Source organism: Bacillus rossius, chromosome 12 (assembly GCF_032445375.1).
Source record: "Bacillus rossius redtenbacheri isolate Brsri chromosome 12, Brsri_v3, whole genome shotgun sequence".
NCBI lineage: Eukaryota > Metazoa > Arthropoda > Insecta > Phasmatodea > Bacillidae > Bacillus > Bacillus rossius.
This window is the reverse complement of record NC_086339.1, coordinates 55,120,091-55,147,090: the sequence shown is the minus strand read 5'-3', so window position 1 is coordinate 55,147,090 and position 27,000 is coordinate 55,120,091. Positions and strand designations below refer to the sequence as shown.

Here is a 27,000-nt window from a genome sequence, read left to right as displayed (position 1 = left end):
TAACCCCTGCATGATTAGAGCATATAGGCTTCGGCCTGAGACGCACTTAGAGTCTCTCCCTAACCCAGACCTCTCCCAAATACACTTAGTTTTAATTTAGGTTAGGAAAAAAAAATTGCCTAGGCAATGTCGGCGGTCGTCTCTCGGGGCGTGCGCATCTCTCTCGCGGGCTGTTGGATGGGAGTTCCCTGCGCTCTATTGGGTAACCAAAGGCTGGCAGTGTGCGGGGGATTTGTGGACATACTGGGGGCGGCCTAGCAGTGCCAACTGCTACCGACCATGTCCCGCGGGTGGCAGATACGGGAGCCCAGCTCGAGAGTTGTAATCTCGCTGGGGTGGCTGTGAATAATCAATAGCAGTCCGCGGACCAATGGCCGGCCTGTGGAGTCGTTATCACGGCTATCGGGGTGAAAGGTAGCCAGAATGTAGCTCGGCGCGTGGCAGGAAACGGTTCCGTCGGCGAAGGCACCGCAGGGGAGCTCGATGTGCCACAGTAGCGAAGTGTAGACGAACTGCGGGCTGGAACTTGCGGAGCTGTGAACTGCTGCGTGCGCAATGGAATTGAAATGCATAGGAACTCTGAAGGAAGACATCAGGAACCTTCAGCTGGGGCTACTGTAGGTCTGGCAGTAGTAGCCTCGAGCGGCGCGACCTTCAACCGTCTCGGGGATTTTGGGTGGCGAGGTTAGTTCCCTCCCTCCACCCTGGCTTGAAAAGTACTGCTGTTAACCTGAAGAAGGAAGATGAAGATGGTGCAACGTCAGGCTGCCTTTCGCTCCATGCGCCAGCAGTTCGAGCCAGTTTACTGGCTCGTCTGCCCACTTCTGTTTTAGCTGTGGCTGCCTGGGCAGCTGTGGCTGGGCTGACGAGTGAAGTCGCCCGCCCCTGGGGGCGCATGCGCCCCTGGTTAATAATAACCGAGGAGTTCCCAACCTTTAAATGCGGCCCGCAAGGCCCAAGCACCCAACTCCAGCATGGTTGATTTTTCAGCCCCTCCAACTCTTCTTACCTGGACCCTTCTACCCTCTTGTCCAGTAGTTACCTGCTTGCTTAATGCATGATATTTGATGCCCGCATGAACCGACCCAGGGTTTCCCTGTGTCTATGCAGGTTTTACCTGGGTCACATTAGCTAGCTTTTAAGCTAGGCGACCAATGGGGCATCAGTCATGACACCAATCGCAGCCATGCCTGGCCAGTAAACCCCAATAAGCACACGATGCACGCGCCCTTGTCCTGCATGGTTAAAAACCCGCATGGTAGAGTGTATAGGCTTCGGCCTGAGACACACCTAGGTCCTCCCCTTACCTGGACCCTCCCCTACACACTTAGAATTAACTTAGGCTAGGAAAAAAAATCGCCTAGACAGCTCTCCTCTCCCAGCCAATCTGGGAGAAGAAATACCATTATATGCTCCCCACTCTCCCAGCCAATCTGGGAGAATAAATACTGACACAGCCAAAAGTTGTATTATTGGCTTGCCTTCCTCTCTCTCCTTCTCCTCAGCTAGCGACTCCTAGTGAGACCGCGGGCTTCCTTCTCTCTCTCTCATTCTACCTCTCTCTGCCTACCCATCCGCTAGCGACTCTTTGTGAGACCGCGGGCAATCCTCTGCTAGCAACTCTTCGTGAGACAGTGGGCATCCCTCTCTTCTACACCCAATCTTACTGCTAGCTACTCCTTGTCAGCACGTCCTCGGTCAGCTGCACTGGGCCGAACGGTCCACTCCCGCCTCAGAGTGTGAGGCTGCTCTACCCAAGAGCTGGCGCCGGGCAAACATCACGACTACCGAGCGACGTCCACCCCGTCTCCACATCTTCACCAGAGACGAGGCCGCGACAACATCATATTATAATTTATTTTGTTGTATTGGAAAATTTTTATTGGAAAATTGTTTGTGTAATCAATTTAAATGATTTAAGAACTTACGAAGATTATGTTAAATACAATAGGTTTTTTACAAATAAGTTTTTTTAAATTATATTTTCCTAAATTAAATTTAATGTCAATATAAATTACATAATTTAAAAATATATATTTTCATTATTAGTACTCTTGTGTTCGGATCCTAATATTTACTCTTTTATCTTACTAAAATCATATAATTTTTGAATTATTTATTAGATATCGTCTACTTTATGGTTGTATCATAAAATTTACTACCCACGCGAACACAACCGACAACCCTAATATTTCTCGTACATTTGTATGACCATAGACTAAATAAGTGCATGACAAAAAAATATCGCTACGTCAGTATTTTTGTAATAATGTATCCGATATCGTTGGGAAAATGGAATTATTTTAATATTATAATTTATGTACTTTGGTTAGTCTCTTTGTAATACATATATTAGTCTCCTGAAACGCTGAAAGTGTATAAATTATCAAGTAAATGTTTTAGTATGAGACCACGTCTTGTTAAAGATTGCAAAATTAAATTTATTAACTATCTTCGTTTTTTTAGAAAGCTAATAGTGGTGATTAATATTCTATTTATTTATAAAGCGTATTTCCACAACACAACGAGCATTACTCCACAACACTACCTCCCTATTGCCAAACAAAAACATCTGCTATCTACGCTTACGTACCTGTATAGAGGATTGAGTTTCTTAACCCTCGAAAATATTTAAGAGATACAACTCAATTAAAACTATATATTTTTAAAATTGTTAAAAACTTCAATTGGCGTGTTCATACGAACCCCGTGGTATTGTTCTTATATATTTTTTTTTCTTGCATTTAACAAATACATTATTTTTGTTCCATCCTCAGTTCAGGGCCTTTCATAGGCGATCTTCAAAGATGGCGATTCTTCAATTTCGCGCCATATTTATTGGCAGCAGATGGTGAGCTATGCGCTTCTGTGGAGGTGTTTGCGATGTGAAATTATTAAGTTGTTCGAGTTAAAGCCAATTTCACTGCAGTGATCGTACCACAGAACATTAAAACTAATCTTGCAGTAAATTATTTGAGATAACAAAGTTAGTTTTAACAGTGCTTCGCGATGTAAATGTAAATTAATAACGGTGGTTCATGCGTAAGGACAAAACAAAAGGCTTAACGACCATAGCTTCTTATTGTTTATTTTGTGAATATGAAGCCTTGGAAATCTATCAGGTCGAAAGAGGCAGAGTTCGAGACTGAGATAATGTGCATAATTTGCATTAATCGTGAGTAATGTTTGAATTTGAGGTATTTCAAAGGTAGCGTCCCCATATGAACGAATTATTTGGATCACTTCATTGTATGTTTCTACTAACCATTTGTTGTTTTTAATGACGGGTTAAATGAAAACGTAGGAGTTCATTTAACAACTGAATTGACATAAATATGCTGACTAATACTTAATTGTATGCCGTGATGCCTAACGTCACAAAATAATCGTGTAAATTTGCTCGCAGTGGTTTCTCGTTTTGGTAAGCTGCCGTAGCTAATGCTAATGAATTTTGACAATTTATGATTTCTTTATTTGCCGGTATGTTGAAGGGCTTTCTTTAGTACGATTCATTTATATTTAAGGAAAAGACGCGAGAACTCCATTTTGTAGCGTCGTTTAGAGGCTTTTTTTTTTAAACCTTTCCGTGTTTTAAAACATATCATTTTTATATAATTGTTAACTTTCTATCCTGGCTACATATTTTAATATTAGGATTTGCAAAGAACACCGCCATCGTTTAATACGTATGCGGAACCTACAACTTGACTCGGTTAGACCCCCAGCGAGGTAGTAATATGTTGTTTTATGTGGCGTGTCAGTCTTGTGACTTTGTATACGATTATATGCTTGCTTACTAAAAAAAAAAAAAAATTAGGACGTGTACGTTTGTTTTTAATACTTGCATTCTACTTTTGCCGGATAAGTTATAAAAATGTGTTTCTTTAGGTTAAGATTGGATAAAATTGAAATTGGAAATCTGAAATTGGATTTTTTGTTTGTAAAATATAGATTTTCAAGCAATATTATGTAATATTTGTCGGTTCTCTTGTCTAATAGTTAAGGCAGAAAACTTGTAGCCTATTGGATAAGTACATAAATGAGCCTTCCCCATGGTTGTTTTAAAATGATCCAAACACCCAGTTAACTTGTACAGAATGTTTTACTTTCAATATTTGTTTTATGTGGAGTTTATGGTTGTTGTAACTTGGGCATTACAGAATTTTGTGACAGGTAAAGAGGTATGTATTCAAACATGCCTTTTATGATACTAGAGAAATCACAAACTGAAGTGTGTGCCCAACTCAGCCTTGATTGTGAAGATGGCAAGAACATTACTTATTTGAGTGGATACGTTCCAGTCATATGAATATCTGTAGAATGTAGAAATTTGCTAATTGTTTATCAAGAAAGAAATTTTTCCATACAAAACATATTCTGAAAATTGTAATTGTTCCAAATCACATATCAAAGTTCATCCCTTGATTCTGAATGCATGATTCTGTGGTACATGATGCTTGCTGTTTTAATTTGGTACATCATAAGATCTGAAACAAAAATTCAAATTTCACAATAAAAATTGTGAGGTCTGTTGTAAATTTGGAAGTGGTCTAGATCCTGATAACCATAACAATATTGATGAATTCCCCAAAATTGTGGTTCTGGCGTCATTACCACCCCTACATTGTTACGGGACAAGTGTTGGAATGTGGGGGTTTTGGGCGGGGAAGGATAATTATTCACATGCTTGCTTTGCACAAACCACGTTTCTCTATCAAACTAATTTTCTGGTATCATATTCTCTACTACAGACCTACCTATTCTCGTATAGGACATGATAAGGTAAATGTACCAGTAGTCGTCATGCTAAGAAGAGTTTTAGAAAAAAAAATTGTGTACATAACCTCGTAGGTGTATTACTGCCCCTACATGTTTGTTTTTAACCTCAAACTTTACTCTACAATGCTATCCAACACTCTTCGATAAAAACAAATTATTTTTGTAGATTTATAATTTTGAAAAAAGTGTGATTTCGAGCCAGTAGTCGTCATGTAGATTTTCGTGTTTGCCAGTGTTCGTCACATGTTTGTGCCAGTAGTCATGTGCGATTTCGGCTGCATTAGTTTTAATTCATGGATCCAGAATGATAGTATTGTACTATTTGGGCTTCAAATTTTATTTGGTACTATATTTTAAACATCAAAATGGCAATTCATAAAGATCGTTCAGTAATATAATGAATAATCCTCATTAAATTTTGAATTTACTTACAGCACTCACGGAACAAAGAGGGACAGCACAACTAACATGAAAATATATAGAGCTGTAACAAACCATATGTATTCGTTACTGAGTAACGGGTGCGCCGTCTAGTAACGAGTAACGAAACGTTACACACGAATGCATTTTGTTACTCGCATTTCTCGTATATTTTACGCATGCGTGCGCATATTCGATGAATTTACGTTACAAAGAACGATGTTTGTTTATTAAGTAAAGTTTAATTTGGAAATTCCTCGTCTAAGTTTTTTTACTGTTTATTAAAGGTATTGTGTGTGTAGACAAAGTTTGAGATTGGAACAGAAACAACGTAACAAAGTATTTTTTTACAAATTAGAAATACGTATGTTTTTGTTTTTCACTATCACGTATTTTCACGTTTTTTTTTGTTCTTATCTTAAAAGAGATATAATAAAGCCACTCTAATGAGATTTAATTGTTTCTTGGTTAACAAAAACTGTTTACTTATAAAATATTGTTATTTGTTTATATTCTATTTATTATTTACGCGTCATACTGTACGCGTACGCAATACGACTCAATTCGTTGCTGCAACCTAACATGGCATGTTATGCGGTATCATAAGTAAACTTTAAAAATGAATCAGGGCCCATCTTCCTACCCAAGGGCGAATTGCCTTTGTGTTTATCGGACAATGTGTTTCTTGGCACACTATTTTTTTCCTCTGCTCGTTTTATACTCATACCATTCGCTACATCTTTAAGAGCAGCTTCCATGGCTGACTCTTCATACAACAGTATTTTCCGTTTTGGCATTTTGCCCTGTAATTAAAGAACGAGACACATTACAATGTTTAATTTACTTATTAATGCCAAAATATATATCGAATGACCCCTAAATTAATGTAAACAACAATGCCTACACAATTTCTGCAATCAATAAAGTAAAGTAATTTCCGACCCAGAAATCGTCATACACATGCATCGGAAGTCGTCATAGGTGACGACTACTGGATCTGATCATAATAATGTACTTTGTCTATCAACAACAAAGAACCAATATTATTTAAGAACTCTAGGGTGTAACTTAGCACAACTTTAAATAAAATATTAGATGTACCAGTGCTCGTCAGGTATGACGAACACTAGCAATACAAGGTTTTTATTGATCCAGTTTTCGTCACCCTAACTAAATCATACAAAGAAAACGAATTTTTTTAAATAAACACTTTCACCTCTTCAAGAACATTTAACTAACACATTCAGCACAAAACATCACGAATAAACATGAAAAATTACAGAATTAGAAGTAAAAATGTGCACGTACGTTCTTAGTGTTTTAGTATAGGAATTCCCCTATTTATCTTCACTGCTCTACGAACTTTTGATGCACGGACTTTTTTTGATTGAAAATAGTGTTTGTTCCGAAAACTATTGTGGTAATTTCAGCTAGAACGTCGACCAAATTTTTGTCAATATTTAAGTTGGCGATATATTGAGCTACTTCTCTATTATTTACTTTTGAAGTTGCTAGTGACGACCATTGGAGCAGTGACGAGTACCGGTGCACTTACCTTACTGAATTAATATTCCCCACAGTATGAAGTTCTGTACTTACGTCCTACCTACTCTAGTATATGATACAATACCAAAGGAATATTTTCAATGGTATCGTGTTCTATACTTCATGCCTACCTATTTTAGTTTAGAACACAATACTGAATTAATATTTCCCACTGTATCGTGTTCTGTAGGTACTTGTTCTACCAGTTTCAAGTATAGAACACAATACCAAAGATACATTTCCTACAATATCGTATTATTCACTATAATCCTGCCCAGTTCATTATATTTTGAAATATAACATTTTATAATTTAAATATAGAACACGTTACCGTACACTAATTTTGTTTTCTCATCAACAATATCTTTTGCAAAACAAGCATGTGCTTGATCAGTTCAAAATCAAATTATTTTTTGTCTGTTAATTCCTACATGATTAGAGAGTCCGAAAAGACTAATTAAATATTTTTATCTTTTTCTGAATTCTGGTGGCCGCAAATTTTGTTTTACAAAACATATTGATTTTTGCATTTTGTAATGGTTTGTGTTAACTTTAATTACTCAAAGTTGGTGAACTCAAAGTTAAAAAACCAAAAGCCAGTTTATTTGATACAGCCTTTATTATCTGTGGTACACATTTAAGGAAAATCCTATCCGAAATACCAAAAATTAACCTTGAAATTTTACTTCAAAAATGACAAATATTCAACTTTCAAAGGCATGTGCTTACCAAAAAAAAAATAACTTTTGTGGGGATGTGTAACTAATTGAATGCACTGTATTGATGTGTAACTAATTGAATGCACTGTATTTACAAAAAAAAAATTTAATCCTGAGATTTATGGGCTTTCAAAGTCTGAAGATTTAAAAAAAAAAAAACGGGGTTTGACACCTTATATCTTTGTTTGAACAAAGTTTAAAAATCTGAAATTTTTACAGATAAACCCTCTGTAGTGTATTATACTGCTGTAAAGATTTCATGTTTGAGATTATCTACAAGTAAAGTTAGAGGACCTTAAAAATTCCATAAAAACCATATTGTTTTGTTAAGAATGACGTGGCATTAAATGTGACTATTATTTTTATCAAGTACATAATCATAATATGATCTCAACTAATATTACAATAAATTTCAAATTAATGTTTATGATATTAAATTTTCAATTAATGCACCATCTGGTGCATTAATTTTAATTCGGTTGGGTTATAACATATTATGTCATGTTTCTATTTATAAGATAATCTCTGAAAATGCAATAAGCCTAATATTCTTATTCAACAAAATTTGTGGATTTTCAGACCTGTTCATAAACTTATGTGATAGACTTCAACAAACCTTGCAAGTAGAAGCTTGTGTAGACGTGTGATCTCTTGCCCAAACAATTCTCTTCAGGCAAGGTTACACGCATGATGCACGCCCCCACACACACACAGGGAGAGAGAGAGCAGTACTGGTTACAATAGTTCGGTTTACTTCATGCATTTGACTTGAGTGGTTGTGTGAAGTTGTATGTGATTTGGAAATATGGAAAGACAGTATTCTGTTGGGATTTTCAAGAAAGATGAGTGTCATAAGAGTGTGTATGGTGTTGTGCCGAAGACAATTTCAACGTTAAACAGCTATTCTGAAAAGAATATATTTTAATTTTAAGTAGAATTGGTCATGAAGTAATAACTCTATGCAAGTACCATGAGAAAAATCTTTTTTCTAAATTCAGCTACATTTTTTCCAAAATGTGTTGTGATCCTCTTCAGCAACACAAAAAAGCTATAACAAAAAGGACTTTGAGAAATAACAGTTGACCACTTATATAAAAAAAAAAAAAAGGACTTTTGAAAATATTTCACTTATTCCTGGCAAGTAGTCGTATCCAACTTGCTACTCCAAAATCTTTGTTAAACAGGAACAAGAATTTAACACCGAGGACCACTATGATACAGAATATCATGAATGATCAGAAGTTTGTCATAAAACTTTTTCAACATGACTATGTTGTAAGACTTTCCCCACCCAAAAAAATAAGAAAACTGAGCTCAGAAAAAAGGTTACCATTTTGAAAAAAATTGGATACGGTTTCAAATACAATTAAACAAAATCTTGAGTTTTCATTTGATCAAGATATTTCTACTTCATCAACCAGTGATGAAGAGACTTCTCTTAATTGTGCATATGAAGATCTGGATTCAAAAATTAAAAGAAAAATGTAAAGTCTGATAAAGAATCATGGAATAGAGAGAAAGTGAGTAAAGAGTTTGTTTCCGAACGTTTAGTTCAATTAGCTAAATAAATTACAAAAGAACAAAGAATATTTATTACCTGAACTTACAAAAAAAAGGTGAAATAATTGATTCTGTAACAATAACAAATGTTACATTATTTTATGAAAATGATGAGTATAGTCAACTAATGTCTGAAAAAGAAGACTGTGTAACAATCAAAGTAAATGGTATCAAAATTCAGAAGAAAAAAAGGCTGATACTATGCAATCTTAGTTTTTTCTGGAATTCAAAAATAAATATCTTAATTGAAGATTGGAAGATCAATACTTTGATGAACTAAGTCCTAACTGGTGTGTTTTAGCAGGTGGACCTGGAATGCATTGTGTGTGTTCATACCACCAGACTGTGCAAACTTAAGAGTAGTTTATAAAGATCTGCTAATATTGTTTGTGACATTAATAACTACAAATGTATGATTAGTGATTTTGATTTATGTCCAGGAAAAGATGCTTTGTCTGACACGTTTTTAGAAACAGGCGAAGGTGATATAATGACAGATAATATGACTTAAACAGTGGATCTCATCAGGAAGAACAGACCTAGTAACTTTAATGAAGCCTAGAGATGGATTTTGCTTAGCTTTTTGCTGAGCTCATTGCATTAAGAAAACATCACTATGTGACAAAGACTCAACATTTCTGAAAGAAAGAAAAAAAATTGTACCAAAGAAGAAACTATTATTTTGGCCGATTTTTCTGAAAATTATACTTTTATTGTACAAGGCCAAGTGCCATCATTGTGTCACTAGTGTTACATTAGTGGTACATTAGTGTTACTTGGAACCAAGGGTGCAACAACAGGAGCAAGGGTATTTTGCCTCCCTCTGGGGGCAAACGGGGGCAAAAAAAGTGCTGTGTAATCAATTTTTAGATAATAAAACTGCTTAAATAGCACCATTTTCCACCTTGAAATAACAAATTTTCCCGGGGGAGGACCCCTGGACCCCGCTTCAATAGGGGGATCGATGATTCTTTATAAAAAGGTATATTGCCCCCCCCCTTTGGAAATTTAGTTGTTGCGCCCCTGCTTGGAACATAATACAGCTGCAGTCCATTGCTTTCAGCTGTATCCGTAATTCACATCAGAATAAATCATCAGCATAGTAAAAATGGGTAATATAATTTTCTGATGGAGCATCTGGCCAATATAAGAACAGAAAAAAAATTTCACTAACATATGTCACCATAATACAGATTTAAATTAGAAGCAGAGTGGCTTTTTTTTTTTGCGTGGTGTCATGGTAAAAATGCCTGTGATGGTGTGGGTGGTACCTCAAAACGAGAGGTTACCAAAGCAAGTCTTCAGTGACCCTACACTAATCAAATATTGACACCAGCAGAAATGTTTGAATTTTGTCAAGATCATCTCAAAGGAATCTAGCCTGAAGTGCTTTAAAACTTCACAATGAAATTCATTCCACTACAAAAGCTGTAGGTACAAATAACAATTCACGCAAGAGATATATTGCATTTGTATATGACGGTCACTGGTGGCTGGCAGGGATATCAATAAAGATGTGCTAGTAACATTTTATCATCCCACCGCACCAAGGACAACTTTTACGAAAAAGGAGGATGACAAGACCAGACTTGGGTGCCCATGAACTAAGTTTTAAGGAAACTAAGTGCCTTGGAAGGACACATAACATTTCCCCCAAAAGTAAGTGAAGAAATATCAAAACTTCTTAATTAATATAAATCATGGTAGCATTATAAACATTGCCCAAGTGTTATAGTACATCAATATTTTTGTGATGTGTAAGTTGAAAATAATATATCAATACTTTTACTTTAAGTTGTAAAGTGTTTTAACAATGGTATCCGTAGTAAACCTGTGTAAAATAGTGAATACAGAAGCCTCCGTACACTGTAGAACCTGGAGTGGCCACAAATTGTGTTCAAATTATTCAAGTTCTTTAAACATTTAAAATGTAAAAATATGTTTAAATGATTGATGATAAGCATTGTATATAGTCAAATTTATGCTCTGTCATTCTCCGCAAGAAATATGTTTATGTTTTTGATTTTTTGAGATCCTCCATCTTTACTTGTAGATAAATCTCAAACATGAATTTTACAGCAGTATAATACACTACAGAGGTTTATCTGTAAAAATTTCAGATTTTTAAACTTTGTTCCAACAAAGACATAAGGTTTTGGTTTGTTTTTTTAAATCTTCTGATTTTGAAATCCCAGAACTCTTAAAGGAAACAAATGTCAGGGTTAAAAGTTTTGGTAAATACAAATACAGTGCATAAAGGTAGCTACACATCCCCACTAAAGTTATATGGAGAATAGATTTCTTTTGGAAATGATATGCCTTAAAAAATGGAAAATTTGTTATTTTTTAATTCAAACTTTAAGGTTAATTTTTGGTATTTGGGATACAGTTATTCTAAATGTATAGCCAAGATAATAATGGCTGTATCTTCCTGAATAAACTGGTTTTTGTTCTAGAGTTCACCTGTTACGAGTAATGACAGTTAATGCAAACTTTTACAAATGCAAAAATCAGCACTTTTGTAAAACAAAAAAATGGCCGCCATTGGAACTCAAAAAAGATAAAAATATTAATTAAATTATCCTTTTTGGACTCTAATCATGTAGTAATCAACAGCCAAAAAAATAATTTTGATTATAAAATGGTCAAGCAACCACCTTTGTATCACTTGACATGGAGTGATCCCAAAGGTTTATATTCACTATTTTGATATTTTAGATAGTAAACTAGCTTCTAATTAAGAGTGTTTAGTGTTCCTGGGTAATTGCAATGTTCTTGGAGTTGATTGGTCCAATGAACAAATTACTCAAGTTCATACACATGTATAAAAAACACAGGGCATAGCATTTTCTTTATTTCACATCCAGTCATTGCTATCTAAACATTTTTTAGATCTTTTTTTTAAAAACATTTGTGAATGTTCGATAATCAAGGCAGATGAGCCACTTGTAAAAGAGATATATGAGGCATGTCCGGAAAGTAAAGTACCGTTTGGCCATTAAAAAAAATGAACTTGTGAAATAAGGTTTTAGTGAGAAAGTTTTGGTTTACTACATACCTACATCACATTTTCATATAGTCGCCATTCAGTTTCAAGCACTTTTCGTAATGATGCACCAGTATGGTTTATCCCTCTGTTCCCAAAAAAAACAGAAGCCATCATTTTTAGATTGCTTAAACTTTTTTCGGAGATGTTTTCTAAGTGGCTGTACTTAAGCTACATGCATTGTGTATTCAAAGTCCATGATGCCTATGGCCAAAGCATCCATTCCATTCCCAGGCGATCTAAATTAGCAAACAGACGAACCCAACTATGATACTAAACAAGTATTATGGACAACAAAACAATGACAGCACAGACAAACTCAACATACAACACAGAATAGTTGTAATATTTTGGGAACTGACACCTGTTTCCGTCATAGGGCATAAACAAAACAGACTGACATAGGACACTAGAAAACAAGTGGCTCATGTGTCGGACCCCCTCTCCTAGCTCAGCCATTGGCAGGCGAGGGCTCCTCTGATTGGCCGAACACCAAAGGGCTGATGTCGTGATGCGAGAGTTGTCTGTTGGCAAGTGGGTTTTGAGTTAAATTAGTTATTTTTTAATTAACGGTATCCATAAATTTTTAAATTCAATATTTGGTTCACTGAACAATAATTGTTTTTCCGGGCAATAATGAGCTGATTCCTTTAGTTTCCTTTAATTGGGTGTCCTTTCTGTATGAGTGGTGTAGCATTGTTCCTGGGTATGGGTTGTCTTAGGCATGTTCGACAAGTCTAGATTTTTGAGTTTCACCCTTTCAATGTGGTTTTTGTGCTCTTATGTGTGTTTAAAAGTCGTTTCAGAATATATGATGTATTTACAATGCTTTGCCCAAAAAATATCAGCATCTTCTTTTGCCCCTTCAGAAACTGTGTCAGAGGTATAGAATGAATATGACCTGTTGTTTTTAATTTTATATGCCTAACATTTGTATTGTAAGTTAAGGCTATCTTGCAGCCACATGCCAAAAAATGGTTCTGAAGCTATGTGGTGGTGAAAGAAAGAAATAATACCTATTAATATAATCTTAAGGCTGAGGTTAAGTATGGTTTTGGTGACTATAAAATATTTGAGTTGTGTACACATAATACCATCTTCTGATTAACTCCACTCAAAAAATTGGGGGTGGAGATACATAGTTTTCCCATTTTTTAAAAGGTAAGATGTTGATTCTGACCAAGTTATCAAAGCATTTAACTAATGAGCATTAAATGTTAAATTTATTATTTTTCTCTATTATTTTAGTTGAAAATTTTGGTCATTATTATATATAATGTAATAGTTTATAAGAAATGAAAATTATCAATAATTAATAAACTTTATATGGCGTGTTTTTGATCGGGACACCCCGTTGACCTTAAATGATGCTCTAACCGCACGCTCTCCACCCTCTATCTCAAAAATGATTGAACATATAAATATTGATAATAAATACAGGTAGCGAAAAACCCATAATAAACGAGATATTTGCAGAAAATGTGTAAAAAAAAAATGATATTTGTGACCTTTGACCTTAGATTTTAATAGTCGAGTACACCCTACCATATGTAGGTTTTAAGACAACTTTTAGGATGTCAAAATACAAGTTTATAGCTGGGTATCTCAAATTCTGATATACTTAGGTACCTAATTTTGACTAAAATGACTGGACTATAGATAATTTTCCAACTTTACTAAATGTGATGTGATATATTTATTTAATTGCTTTATAATCTGGTTCTATTTGTGTTATTGAAATATTATTTTGCAAATTGCACATGAAAATTGTGCTTTGATTTTTTCTCATGTTAGGTTGTCACTACTGGTGTGCAGTCCTTGCTATTGTATTGCTCGCGTGTGGTGTCTTGTCTGTGAGGTAGGTTTCCTGGCCACCCGTAGTGCCTGCTTGTGTCGTGTTTTATTTATATATATTTTATTTTTGTGTATTTATTTTTCCTGTAATTATGATCATTAAATGTATTATGTTTGTATGTGTCCTACCCACCATTAGTTACCAAACTGTCAGTCAGCATACTACAATAAATATAAGTAAATAATAAAACCAGTCTTTATTTTTATCAAAATTTTTTGAAAACCCATGTGTTTTGTAAGTTAACAATCAATTAATAACTCAGTATCATATTAATGATTTGAAGCACAATCAAATGTTGATTGTCATTCGCCTGGTCACAATCTGTAATATATCGTTGTTTCTAAGTTGGATGAAATATTGTTGTTTTGTACTGCAGACAGGTAGTGTTGGTTGCATAGCATTGATGGAAATTGTGACATTGCAAACTGTGGATTGTGAGGGAAAAGATTATATGGCCAGTTTGGCATGTTAGGTGTTAATTTGCAAAAAGACAAAACACAAAGTCAAAGAACATAAACATATTAGAATTAAGTATGCAAAGGTGTGTAAAAAACAAGTAATGCAAAAATGAAAATTTGAATTACTGCAAGCTTATCTTTTTTTATTAACAATAATTGTGGCCTGGAGATAATGCAATTAATACCGCTCCTTCTCTGAGGTTTCTCAGATGTAACAGGAAGCTGGTGAAACCTGTGAAGCAGTACAGGAATATTAGCCTCTGAACGTATAGCACTGCTGTGTTTCTGAAAACATACAATCGGCACTCTTTAATCGACGTTATATGGTTCGGCATAGTTTTTAATCTGGAACCAATCGAGCAGCTTATGTTAAAAAAATTTGAAAGAGGGAAGGGGTGATGTAGTGGTGTAATAGCCCATCGAAAATGGAAATTATATGGAAGAACTGTCAATAGTATGGGCTGTATTGTCACTAGCCTTACATTGACCATGCCCTAGTAATGTAATCTGCTGTCACAATGGTTTAGAACGACTGTGGTAACACTTCTCGTGACGCTGCCCACCTTGAAGGCAGGTCCGCAGAGACATTTCGGCACATTGCTACACCCTTCTTACATTTAAAGGAACAAGTTAATCCTGAAATAAAGAATAAAACCTGAAGTAAAACTTTTTTTAAACATTGTAGTGACATGATGGTTTTATATTTTTATTTTAGGTTAGTATGTAGTAAGTGTATTTTTATGGGTGGTCTTGGTTCTCTACATGCAAAGGGGGTGGGGTGTATCTTTCATTAGTGAAACTAAACTGTGGTGTTAATGTGGTAAGGTAGGTGAGAATTATGAATCAATGAGTGATATGGTTAAATTGGTTTTATAGTAAGAGAAGCGACGGCTTGTAGAAAGGTTTCAATTTAACGGTATTGTGTCGTGTGTCAAAACTCAAACTATTGTGTCAACTAATCAAAATTTTCATGAGATGAGGTATTGTGATAAGATATATGCCAGGGACTTAAAGCATAGCTCAAGTGGAATGGTTGTCCAAGTACTAGGACCCATCAGAACTGTAGAATTGGGAAAATTACTTATTTTCGCTTTATCCTGAAAAGCATTAATGTCAAAACTTATCACGCCTATCCAGTGAGACTAGAAGCTGAAAGAAAATGTGTCCAAAATACTGTGTAGCTTAACAGAAGTAATAATTACTGTCTTAATCAGAATGAAGATTACGATCGGACAAATTAGATACGCAGCAGAATAATTTAATGAAATTTAACCTCAAGAGACTTTTTTTTTTGAGAAACTCATTATGGTGGCAGAGTAACTTAAAATAATGCGCTGTGGTCATGGCTCTAAGATGAAATCAACTAATAGTTAACTGATATCTGCTAAGTGACTTCAGTCTCAATTCCGTCCTTCACCCTCTCTTCCCTCTTACAGTCAAGAAACGCTCTCCCGACACTCACATGGGTGCTCTGGCGTGATGCTGTGGCGTCAGCTTTACCCCGCCAGACCCTCGCCTGCTCTGCGTCTCTTTTTGCCAGGCCGCAGACACAACTGCCCTAATTACGTGATGGCCAAATGACTGAATTTACAAAAAAAAAAAAAAAGGAATTGTGACAATGTTAATGATGATAATGTTGTAATTCTAGTTTTGTGAGGACCCTCTTTGCTGTCAGCTAGCTGCCCATTGCTAGTGGTCAGATGGTGGCTGCTATCTGTTTCCTTTAGGCTCTGCTCAAGTTGTGCAGCTCTGCAGCATGATAAGGTTATGGAAGGCAGTGGTGCACTTATCAGCTGTCCCACTTCCTTCTGTTGTACCTATCTGGTAGCAGCTGAGGCGATATGAGGCTGAGGTACTCTTAGCCATCATTGAAGGAATTGGCATAGCAGTCTTGGCCCCAGAGGTTTAAAGTATGTAATATTATTGTATCTGTTGTAATTTTTAATCTGTAGGTTTTGATTTTTAAGTTGGGCATCACATGGTGTTGCACAGAGGTGAAGGGCCCCGCCTAACTAGGCACACACATGGTAAACAGAGCTTTGGCAGTTTTAATACTGCTCACAGTATCTTTATGAAGACATTTAAGAATATGCTAAGGACGGAATAGTAGTTCTGTACCCGTAATTGGTTTTTGAACTGTATTTTTAGAAGAGCAAAAAAGACTAAAATATCTGTGTTTAGAATAATTTTTAGGTATGATAAACCCGGTATATGTTCTTGAAAGAACTCACATTTTTATCTACACTTCTTGGCCATATAATGTTATGGTTACCGCTCAGATCTCATAGTTGTCCTACGCACTTTTAAGAGCCTTGTCCTTAGAGGCTGATACCGTGCTAGAAGCACCAGCGAGCGTCGCACTTGTCATCCCGCCTTGCTAACACAGATACACACCTGACTAGGCCGGCCCCATTGAGAAGTGAACATAAGGATCTCTTGATACAGATTCAGTGCTTATAAATGTAATCCATGAATGTTATTGGTATCATGATTCTGACCAAGGACAGCTCACAAGCAATAGGTGGTAGGTACCATACATAAAAAAAAAACATTAAATGAAGGAAAAAGAACAAAACTTTTGCAACACATCATAGACATAATGCTATTTTACCATGGACGATTATAAAGACAAAGAATAACTAATATACAGTGAAACAATTATAATAATTAGACAAACATCACTAAAAACATAAAATTTAAAATCCCACTAATATAGTAAATGTGAAAGTTTGGATGGATGGATGGATGGATGTTTGTTACTCAATCACGCCCGAATGGCTGAACAGATCTGGATGATATTTGACCTACATCGAGCTCATAACCTGGATTAACACATAGACCACATATTAATGTGAAATTCCATCCCTAAGGGAGTGAAAAAGTTATAATTTCATTTTATAACAAAAAATCATAGGTCATAGACATACAAATAGTGAGTGAGTGTCATTTCTCTATGTCTGCCACACGATCATACACATAGTGAGGTCTGGCAAATTCATATTTTTCTCCTTGGTGAGACCAGTTCCCTTAGTGGAGCTCGCAGCAGCTAGCAAAATAAAGGTGCTCATAACAGTTTTGTTCTTAACTTCGTTAATAGATAGAGTTAGTTGCCTTGAATTTTAAACGCACCATCGTTTGATGCATTTGCCATGTCTTTAATTTTCGTTTGTTTGTGCCGTATGCGTTCCTATACCATTCATCCGATTGCGATGAAATTTTGGTGATTTGTTATGTGCATGCCCATGAAGGTTACTGAGACGGTATAACTATTTATCAATAGTTGGAGCACGAATCGTGTCTTAAAATGTGTTTATTTCATTTTATATAGCGCCACTTTGTCTGTATTTGTTGTATAAGTGCGCACGCATGACACAATTTATTTAAATATAAAAGAGAGACAGAGATAGAGTGATATATATATAGAGTGAGATAGAGACGGAGAGATAAGTTGAGATAGAGAGAGGTATAGAGAATGGAATGGATTAGATAAATGAGCTATATAGATGTATAGAGATTTATGTACAGAAGAGATAGTGGGAGATATATATGTAGATATAAAGAGATAGAGAGATACATAGATATATATAGATGTAGATAGAGATAAATATATATTTAGAGAGATGGATAGATGATTTTTATATGTGTCACTACTTCAAACATATTACAAAACAAAACTGAATGAGGCATTACAATGCAGGCCGAGCATTAACTAGATAATGGAATCTTTTCAATATTAGTAATCTCTTATTTTTCAGCTTTTTTCTATATTGCTTTATAAAGTCTAAATTGCATACAGACCAGGTAAATAACTATAAACTGGCAGAACATCTGTCAGGATCTGAAAGTGATATAAATTAATTTTCACACTTGACATTCAAATTAAGAAGACAATTACTAACTACATCTGATTTTGACAAAGGTCCCCTTCACCCTGTGTTTAGTCCAGGAAACGCCGGGTACTGCAGCTAGTAATCATACATATTCAACAAGAATCAGAAATATATAGTTAGTGTAATTTCTATAATCAAGTAAGGAATGAAACTAGATATTTAAAACTTTTTTGTTTATCTAGTAAATGAATAAAAAAAACTTTGATATCCCTTAATTGATTCTATATAACATATATGAGGAATTCACTGTTCGATCAATAACCAATCCTGATTTTGATGAAATTTGGTATGAATGGAACATATGACAATAGAAGGAATTCTGCCCAATCTCAGGTTTTTGTTTTAAAAATTATCCATGATAAAGACATAATAAAAATCAAAATGTTTGTAATAAATATGAATAATTATAAATATAAATGGCTGCAACTTTTTCCGTAATCATAGTAGAATAAAAATTAAAACATCATTGATAAGCTTAATCAATACCCTGCATGACTTCTTATGATGGATTATAATTCAAGTTCATTTACTATAACTTTTGACCTACACAGTTTCAGAAAATTATGCATAAAAGATAATTTATTGCGACAACATTCTTCTATCGATGTGCCAAATAATAAGCTGGCACCGTAATGCCAGGTAATGTCGGATTAACAGGAGCGTGTTCCTGCAGACTTCTGCATGTAAGGCACAGACACACCATAGCAAAAAATATCTATTACTTCAAGGATATGTGTGTGTATTAAAACAAAAAGATTTATCACAAACTAGCTAAGGTACCCCTTTCTTCATTTCCTGGCAATGGCTGTTGAATTGTTGATGCTTTATTAATTTCTGGACAAAGGTGTTGCATTGTTGGCATAATCACAGGTTCTATTTATATTTGCACTTTCATGTATATTATGCAACTTAATTATTTCTGAAATGCATGTCTTCATGATATGTTTATATATATGTAGCCTATATTTAGGGTATTTATTTACTATTTTTCTGTATAACATTATTAAAAATATGGTGGGTGATATGTGAAAGAATCTCTTCTTAGCCTATGGAAATGCTTCTTATCACAGCCAATGAAAATACTTACAGATAAACCATTTTACATTTGCAGTTATTTCAATTCTGAGCTTTTGTGTGATGGATCAGTGTACAGTTGAAATAAATGATCAGTTTCCTTCATAAACAGTATTATGGTAGTCCAGACCATGAGAATCCTGTAACAGTGTATTAAGAATCTCATGATTTCCCAGTTGGAAGAAACATTTCAAGAAACAGACTCAAAGCAGTGTCCCAATACTAATAATTTTATCTTATGCCTGGAATATTCATAAAATTGGAAACAATTTGATGTAACATATTACATGTCATGAAAGTCTAAAATTTTTGTGGAAGAGCAGGGTGTTTTAGCAACTCCAAATCCTATACCTGGGAAAACACTCTGCTATAGCTTAATCTGGAAAGTTTTTGCATACTATGATAGTGATGAAGTGAGCCGTTGTGTACTAGTGGGAAAATATTTTGTTGAAGTAATTGAATCAATACTCAGGTTGACCTAGAACCGCAACATATTTTATAATGATCACCGCCAAGATAAAATAAATTTCCTTGGTTCTCAGCCTTAACATTAACCAAGCGCGTCACTTGCATGTGTATTTTCACTTTAATTGAAAGAACATTCACTTATGCCTTAAGACACAGATCAGTGAAATCCAAATATCAACAGCTACCTGAACTAACAAGCTGGGTCGCAGCAAGAGCCAACAGATGGAATAGGTGGAATGCTAAAACGCACGGCTGACAAACAAGGTTTGATGGGCAGAGATATTAGAATTCCTGAATATTTTGTTAACCGGTTTTCAAATTCAACTGTATAAGTTCATCAAATTTCCAGTTGTGACATTGCATCCATGAAGATGTTAACTCTGGAGGATGGTGATGTGATACCTATTGTAAAGCAACTGACTGTTTGGTGAAATTATTTCAGAGAGAGGAATGGTTCAAGTCTTTAAGAGGATTCATCATAGAGAAAATTGTATCTGCTCTGCCTTTCCACTAGTCTTCGTACGTGAAGGGAAGGGTGAAGGTTAAGAAACCCAGTGGGCAGCAAGACAGGCAAGGATGAGCAGGTTGTCCTAAAAGGAGGAGGGTTAGGAAGGTTTCCACAGTCTCACAACGACTATTGTAAAGTGGTCGAAGGTGCCTGATCGGAGGAACGGAACCAGGGTGGGGGGGTCTCGCCATCTGCTTCTCTTCTCTTCACTGGCTCACACCCTGTTTCCCGCGCAATTAGGGTTACCAGACGTCCGGCAAAAGGAGGACATGTCCTCCTTTTTATGTATTTTTTTGCGTCCGGCCGGATTTTCCTTGATGCTCCAAAATGTCCGGCTTTTTTATAAAGTGAGATAATTCCTGCAGTTACACTGAGTAAAGCGCGCGCTGTCCGCAGAGTCATTCCACTAGTAAGTAGTTCTATGACAGCTTGACAGGTAGCAACACATGCAGAAGCACGTGTTTTTAATATGCTGTATATGCGTAGTTTGTTTGATTCTTTATACTGAAACTGTATTAAATGCCAAAACATTGTAATATATCGTACTCCATTGTAATTAATTCATGGCTTTTTTTAAAAAATATATTGTCCTCCTTTTTAGTGAAATGTCCTCCTTTTGCGAGATGAATGTCCTCCTTTTTTATTATCAGTGTCTGGTAACCCTACGCGCAATCAACCAGCAATGTGGGCATCACTAGAAAAATTCATTTTTCATAAAAATCTCAGTGGCGACAATGAAAGAACCTTGAATAATGTTTAATAAAGGGCTTAAGTCTGCTTTTATAAAAGAATAATTCAAAAAAATTAGGCTTAATACAGCTTAAAAACAGTACTTTCATTAACGAATAAAAGTGATTTAAAAATTATAAAATATTTCTACAATAATCAATGGTATTTAGTTTTCTAGAAAGTAGTTTTTAGATTTTTTTAAAATATGAATAATTATTTAAATGATCGAGAAAATTTTGAGACACTGCAATGCACGGTATCAGCAGCTGTGATGATCTTAAGAGCAGATCAGAATGTACTTGAGACCATTTTGTTGGCATCTACTGTATGTTGAAAGATAATAAAGTAGGTACTAAAAAGAACTTTTGAAATCAAAGACTAACTTTAGGACAAGTATTTACCAGGCTGTGTATGGATCAAGCAGTTCTGATGGCAAAGATTTACAGACACGACTGCAAGATGAACAAAATATTCAATCTTGAGTTGATACCAGTATATCTGATTATCTGAACAAAGAGAATGTACATCCAAACTTAATATATCTTGGAATCTTTTTATGTACCAACTTTAAAGAACAAATAATACAGATATGCTGCCATGACCAACATAATAGTTGAAGATGATGAAGTGAATATTATTTAATTCATGTGTTTCTTACGACGAACAAATAATAAAAATTCTTCCTAAACCTAAGTTAAAAATGAAAGGAATTTGCCTATACTGTTGTTTCACCAATGTCAAAATATTTGGGGGGGGGGGGGGCTTTTTTTAATTTATGTTCCTGTAAGTACTTGAAAAAAGTGATACACTATTATCTAAGGTCTAACAGTTTTCATAAGTTTAAATGACAGTTCATAAACTTCCTATATAATACAACAATTGATCGCTTAGAAACTAAGCTATTTATATTTAAAAAAACCTTGATAGAGAAATAAAGTCTTAATTGGATTAGTAAAGGTGTATAATAATTATAATATAATCTAAATATGCTCATCACTGACTCGCTGACTGACTCCGTAATGCTGTAGGACTTTGTTTTCATGTGCCTACAGTGTAACATTTTCATTTCTCTTTGCTTACCTGTTCCTCCTAGCATTGCCGCCAAGTTCATGATGCATGGGGTATAGCATCATATTTTGATGAGGCCAATAGTTTCAGAATTTTTCAGTGGTAAAGTAGCAAGCTGTGGTTTACTTTGCCATGTTTTAGCTTCATATATCTGTTTAATATGATTCAAGTTGTTGGCCTCTACTTGCAAATATGAATCTACCAACCACTGTTGTGACAATTTTCTAGCACTAATGATGGGATTAAATTGATGGCGAATAGATGTTTGGGTTGTAACACGATAATAATGTTGCGGACTCTATTCAATTGAGCACCTTCATACGAATGGCACTGCCAATATGGTAGCCATCCTCGTGTATATGGAATCTAATTCACAGCTAGGAAGATTATTATGACCAGACAATTAACATGCAATGTAGTTTTTCAAGAGGTTCTTTGTTAAAAACATTATTTTTTTCTAATTTTTTTAATAATTTTACATAAATAATTTTTATTTGCACAACATTAAAACAAATTGTATTTTTAATAAATATTTTGTATATATTAAATTCAGTTGTTATATTCATAATTTTGAAGGGCGCTTTAGGCGCCTTACAACTAACTAGTTTTAGTATAAAAGTACACAATTAACACTGCTATCATTTTGGTTATATCACAATAATTTCCAGGATCACTAATAAATTTATAGCTGATGACAAAACCATTACATATTTATACATTAATTAAATATTGAAGTAATGTGCCACTTGCAGCATGGGCGAACACTCATGTTCTACCAAACTGAAAATCTGGCGGATGAACACCAGTTAACACATATATGCGTCAATATTACGGAGACAAGAGAGGTAAACGTAGATTAAAATTTGAATTCTTTAAATATCTTTTATTTACGTAGAGTTCATGAACAAAGACACTATAAAGGTTTACAGCATGTGGCATCATCAAACTCATTTAGATCAGAACTTATAATTACATTGAGAGCACGTTGCTCATAAATACGAAACGCTTAACAAATTTGTTATAAATAAATGCAGTGATTTAAATAGTTAACTAGATATGTAAAAAATATAATGATATTTATATTAAGCGAGTACATGTTTCGTACTCAAGGTGAAGCACCCTAACAGGAATTCATGCCAATGAGGCGTACAAAATGATCAAGAGATAGGAACAATAGTTGCACAAACATTGTCTACAATGCTTATAATATTGACGGATACAATAATTCCTTCTTTGACGCAGATAGTGCAAATAGACGTAAAGAAATACACATTCAAATAATTATGGGACACATGTAAAATGGAACCTCTTTTAATGCTGCCTTGCTTATACTAACTCTAGTATTAAGAGTGTAATTTGTTAGTAATGTTAATATATGGCGCCTTAAGTTTCCCACCTCTTGCTGCGAGCTACGGGTTTATCACCCCACCACCCACCCTTTACCGTAATATTTTGTTTTACGGGTGTAGCCAGACCTATCACACCTATTAAATAGACATAGTGCTTATATAAAAATTGCATGCAAACTAACCTCTGTTTTTGTTACTAACTCATTATTAAATGACGTTCCTCTGTCCGTCAGCAGCCTGTCTGGACATCCAAAACGTAGAATAACGTCCTTGATAAATTCTGCACAGGTCTCGGCGTCGATTCTTGGTACTGCCTTAGCAACTACAAATCTTGACGCATATTCTGTCATAACAAGAATATATTTGTTGCCATTCCTGGTACAAGTAAGTGGACCTTTGGCATCCAGTGCCCACTGTTTAAATATTGGTAGCGGTTCAATTGGTTGCAATTGACCCGATGGTTTTTCACGCCCTTGTTTAGCTCTTTGACAAATTTCACATGATTTGACATAATTTGTTACGTCCTTACTCATTGTATCCCAATAATATGCCTGGCGTATTTTTGCAATTGTCTTAAATATGCCGAAATGGCTGCCTCCTAAAAGTGCATCATGGTGGGCTTGCATAATTTCCCGTTGAAAATTTTTAGGGACTAGTGTCAGATGAATTTCTCCTCCCGGTGTATTTAATTTATAATATATTTCCCCATTATTTTTCATTCCATAACGCCGAGCTAATTTTATGTATTTTCCCTCTGCATGTTCCGGGTCTGTAAGGGCTACTTTTAATTTTTGAATATGAGGGTCTTCACTATAGTCTCCTTGGAAGGGTGATGTGTTTACAATGTCGTTCACTGAAAATAGTAAATCATCTCGTTCAATACCTATATCTTACCTGGAGTTCAACACTACTGTTTCGAATACTTGTTTATTATGTTTGAGTAGCACTATTGTTTGAGTAGGCATTTTAGTTTAGAATGTTTTCTCTTGACCTGTTTCTGTATCAATTATCTTAATATTTATCTGATAAATTTCCACGGCTGTGTGTAATATAGGCTCACTTAATACCTCGTCCTTACTCATGTTTATTAGTAGAATTTTTTCTTTGTTCAATATAGGGCTACCCAGGTTTTCGTAAAATGTTTTGTAATCACTCCAGTTTTTGTGGATGTGTTGAGCAATGGTTGTTTGTATTTCACTTTCCTTATTTTCTTCGAGAAATATTGCGTCAGCAAGAGAGTGAAAAATTGAATTACCTCGAGCGTGACTTGCTCTTACTATATATTCCTTGTTTCCTACGCGCTTATTTATATATTGCTCATCTGTCGTCGGCACATGTGATAGAGCGTCTGGAATTTTATTGTTCGCACCTTTCACTATTTTTGCTTCAAAGTCGAACTCGGCAACTATGTGGCAAATTTTTGTATTCGCATATTGTGTTCCGCCATGCTTCTTAAGTATCTCAAGCTAGCATGGTCTGTCTCAATAATAAAATGTCTGCCATATAAATATTGCTTAAACAGATGGCAGAAATATTTTATGGCGCCTAATTCTCGTTCTGTTGTTGACCAGCGAGTTTTATTGGATGTCAGTTTCCTTAATGCATAAGCTATAATGTGACGGTTTCTGCGTTCATCCTTTTGCATTAAGGTTCCACCTATTGCCGTTTGGGATGCGTCACATGCTAAAATTGTTTCTCGGTTTTCAACAAATTTTTCTAATAGTGGTACTTCCGAGACTGCCTGTTTTAACTGTTGGAAAGCAGTTTGCTGTTTTACCCCCCAATGGAGGTTCGTTTGTTTTTTTGTAAGCTCTATTAACGGTTCTGCCACTGTTGCGTAGTTTTTGATATATCTCCTTAAGTATAATGTCATGCCCAGAAATGACCGTAACTGCTTAATGTTTTTTGGTTGTGTCATACGGTTTATAGCTTCCACCTTGTCTGTATATGGTTTTATTCCATTCGGTGTTATACAATGTCCCAATATTTTTATTTCATCCTGTGCAAATTTGCACTTTGCAGGGTTGACTTTTACGTGAAACTGCCATAACCTGTTAAATATATCCTGTAAATTTTGTAGATGTTCCTCGAATGAGTCTCCCATTACAAAAATGTCGTCTGCGTCACAGAGTGCCACCTTAGTGGTCCTAATAAAATATCAATAAACTCTTGAAAATAACCTGGTGAGTTTGAAAGTCCCATTGGCATTCTATTGTAGTGATATAACCCTATTTTGTCAATAGTGAAGGCTAACTTATGTCTGTCTTCCTTCCTTACAAGTATAGCATAAAATCCTGAAAATAGGTCCAGTGATGTTATGTATCGCGAGTTCTGTAACGTCTAATATATTGTCCGTTCGTGGTGAAGGATATGACATTCTCTTGACGTAGTTATTTAAGAGACGAAAGTCTGTTAAGAAGCGTATTCCTCCGTTCTTCTTCTGTATCACCAGTGATGGTGCTTTGTACGCACTGTCCGACCTCTCGATAATTCCGGATGCCTCCATTTGCTGCACCTGTGCCATTAAAGCTTCTCTAACTTTTGGCGCGATTCTGTATGGTCTTGTGTGGATTGGTTTGTCTGTTGTCAGTTCGACTTTTATTTGATAATTTTTAGTTTCTGTTATGTCTTGTATTTTAAATGCAAAGCGATCTTCGTTTTCTTTAATAAGTCGTTGTAACTTTGCTTGTTCCTGCTGAGATAACTTTTTATTTATTCCTTCATTCTACTTTCTACTTTACGAGTACATTCTTGAATCGAACCTGCATATGTTTGGAAGTTTTCATTTATCATTTCTAATTTTATCATTATAAATGTCCTGTCCCTGTATCTTACTTCCCTTAGCCTGTACTGTGGTTTTCTTGTTTTTTCGTGGGTGTCTTGTTGCTGTATGTTGTGTTTCGTGCTAGCATTGTTGACTGTTAGACTACGTATTTCTTTTAAATTACTTATTTCCTTTTCTAATGATTCTGTATTAAGTGTCGTGTTTTCAATGTTGGCTTTGTATCTACTATTTCCTATTTCTATTTTTCTCAAGCGTGATTTCATGTCATCTAACGTATGAATGTTTTGCAAAATCAACTTGTCCACGACAGATGGTAAAAGTGACTTCCACAAAATGTCCAAAATCTCTTCCTCCTTCATAACTGCCTTATAGCGTTTTGCTAGGTCCACTATATTTTCGACATGCAAGAGACTGCTTTCGTCTGTCTGTTGTCTCCGAGAGAGCAATTCTTGTCTGCGTCTATTAATTTTGTCTGGCGGCGTAAACAAGTCTTTTAATCTTTCGACCGTCTGTTGCCACGTCCTGGTTGAGTCCTGTGCTGTCTGTAAGTTTCCATACGCCCTCTTGGCTGTACCTCGTAGATATAGTCCTAGCCGCTGTAGTCGGTCCTGGTCTGTCCATCTGTTGATTTCTCCAATTGTATTGTAATTGTGTAGGAACTCTTCTATATCTTCGAACGCTTTGCCTTCGAATGTACCTATAGGTATTTGAGACTCTAGGAAAACTTTAATTGGTTGCTGTGCCATG

The 27,000-nt window shown here is 35.4% G+C and overlaps 1 protein-coding gene across 6 annotated transcripts in view; it reads left to right on the top strand.

The window, feature by feature from the left end:
• The first annotated feature begins 2,596 nt into the window (after window positions 1-2,596).
• LOC134537954 (transcription factor E2F6-like) overlaps window positions 2,597-27,000 on the top strand; it is a 157,084-nt gene continuing 132,680 nt past the window's right edge. The window contains exon 1 of one of the 6 annotated variants that reach the window (XM_063378968.1): window positions 2,597-2,851. The gene's annotated coding sequence lies outside the window, so the exon portion shown is untranslated. Of the gene's footprint in view, window positions 3,176-3,245; window positions 3,422-16,139; window positions 16,293-27,000 lie in introns of those variants that run through there. The other 5 variants (XM_063378972.1, XM_063378970.1, XM_063378967.1 and 2 more) reach the window with 5 other exon arrangements.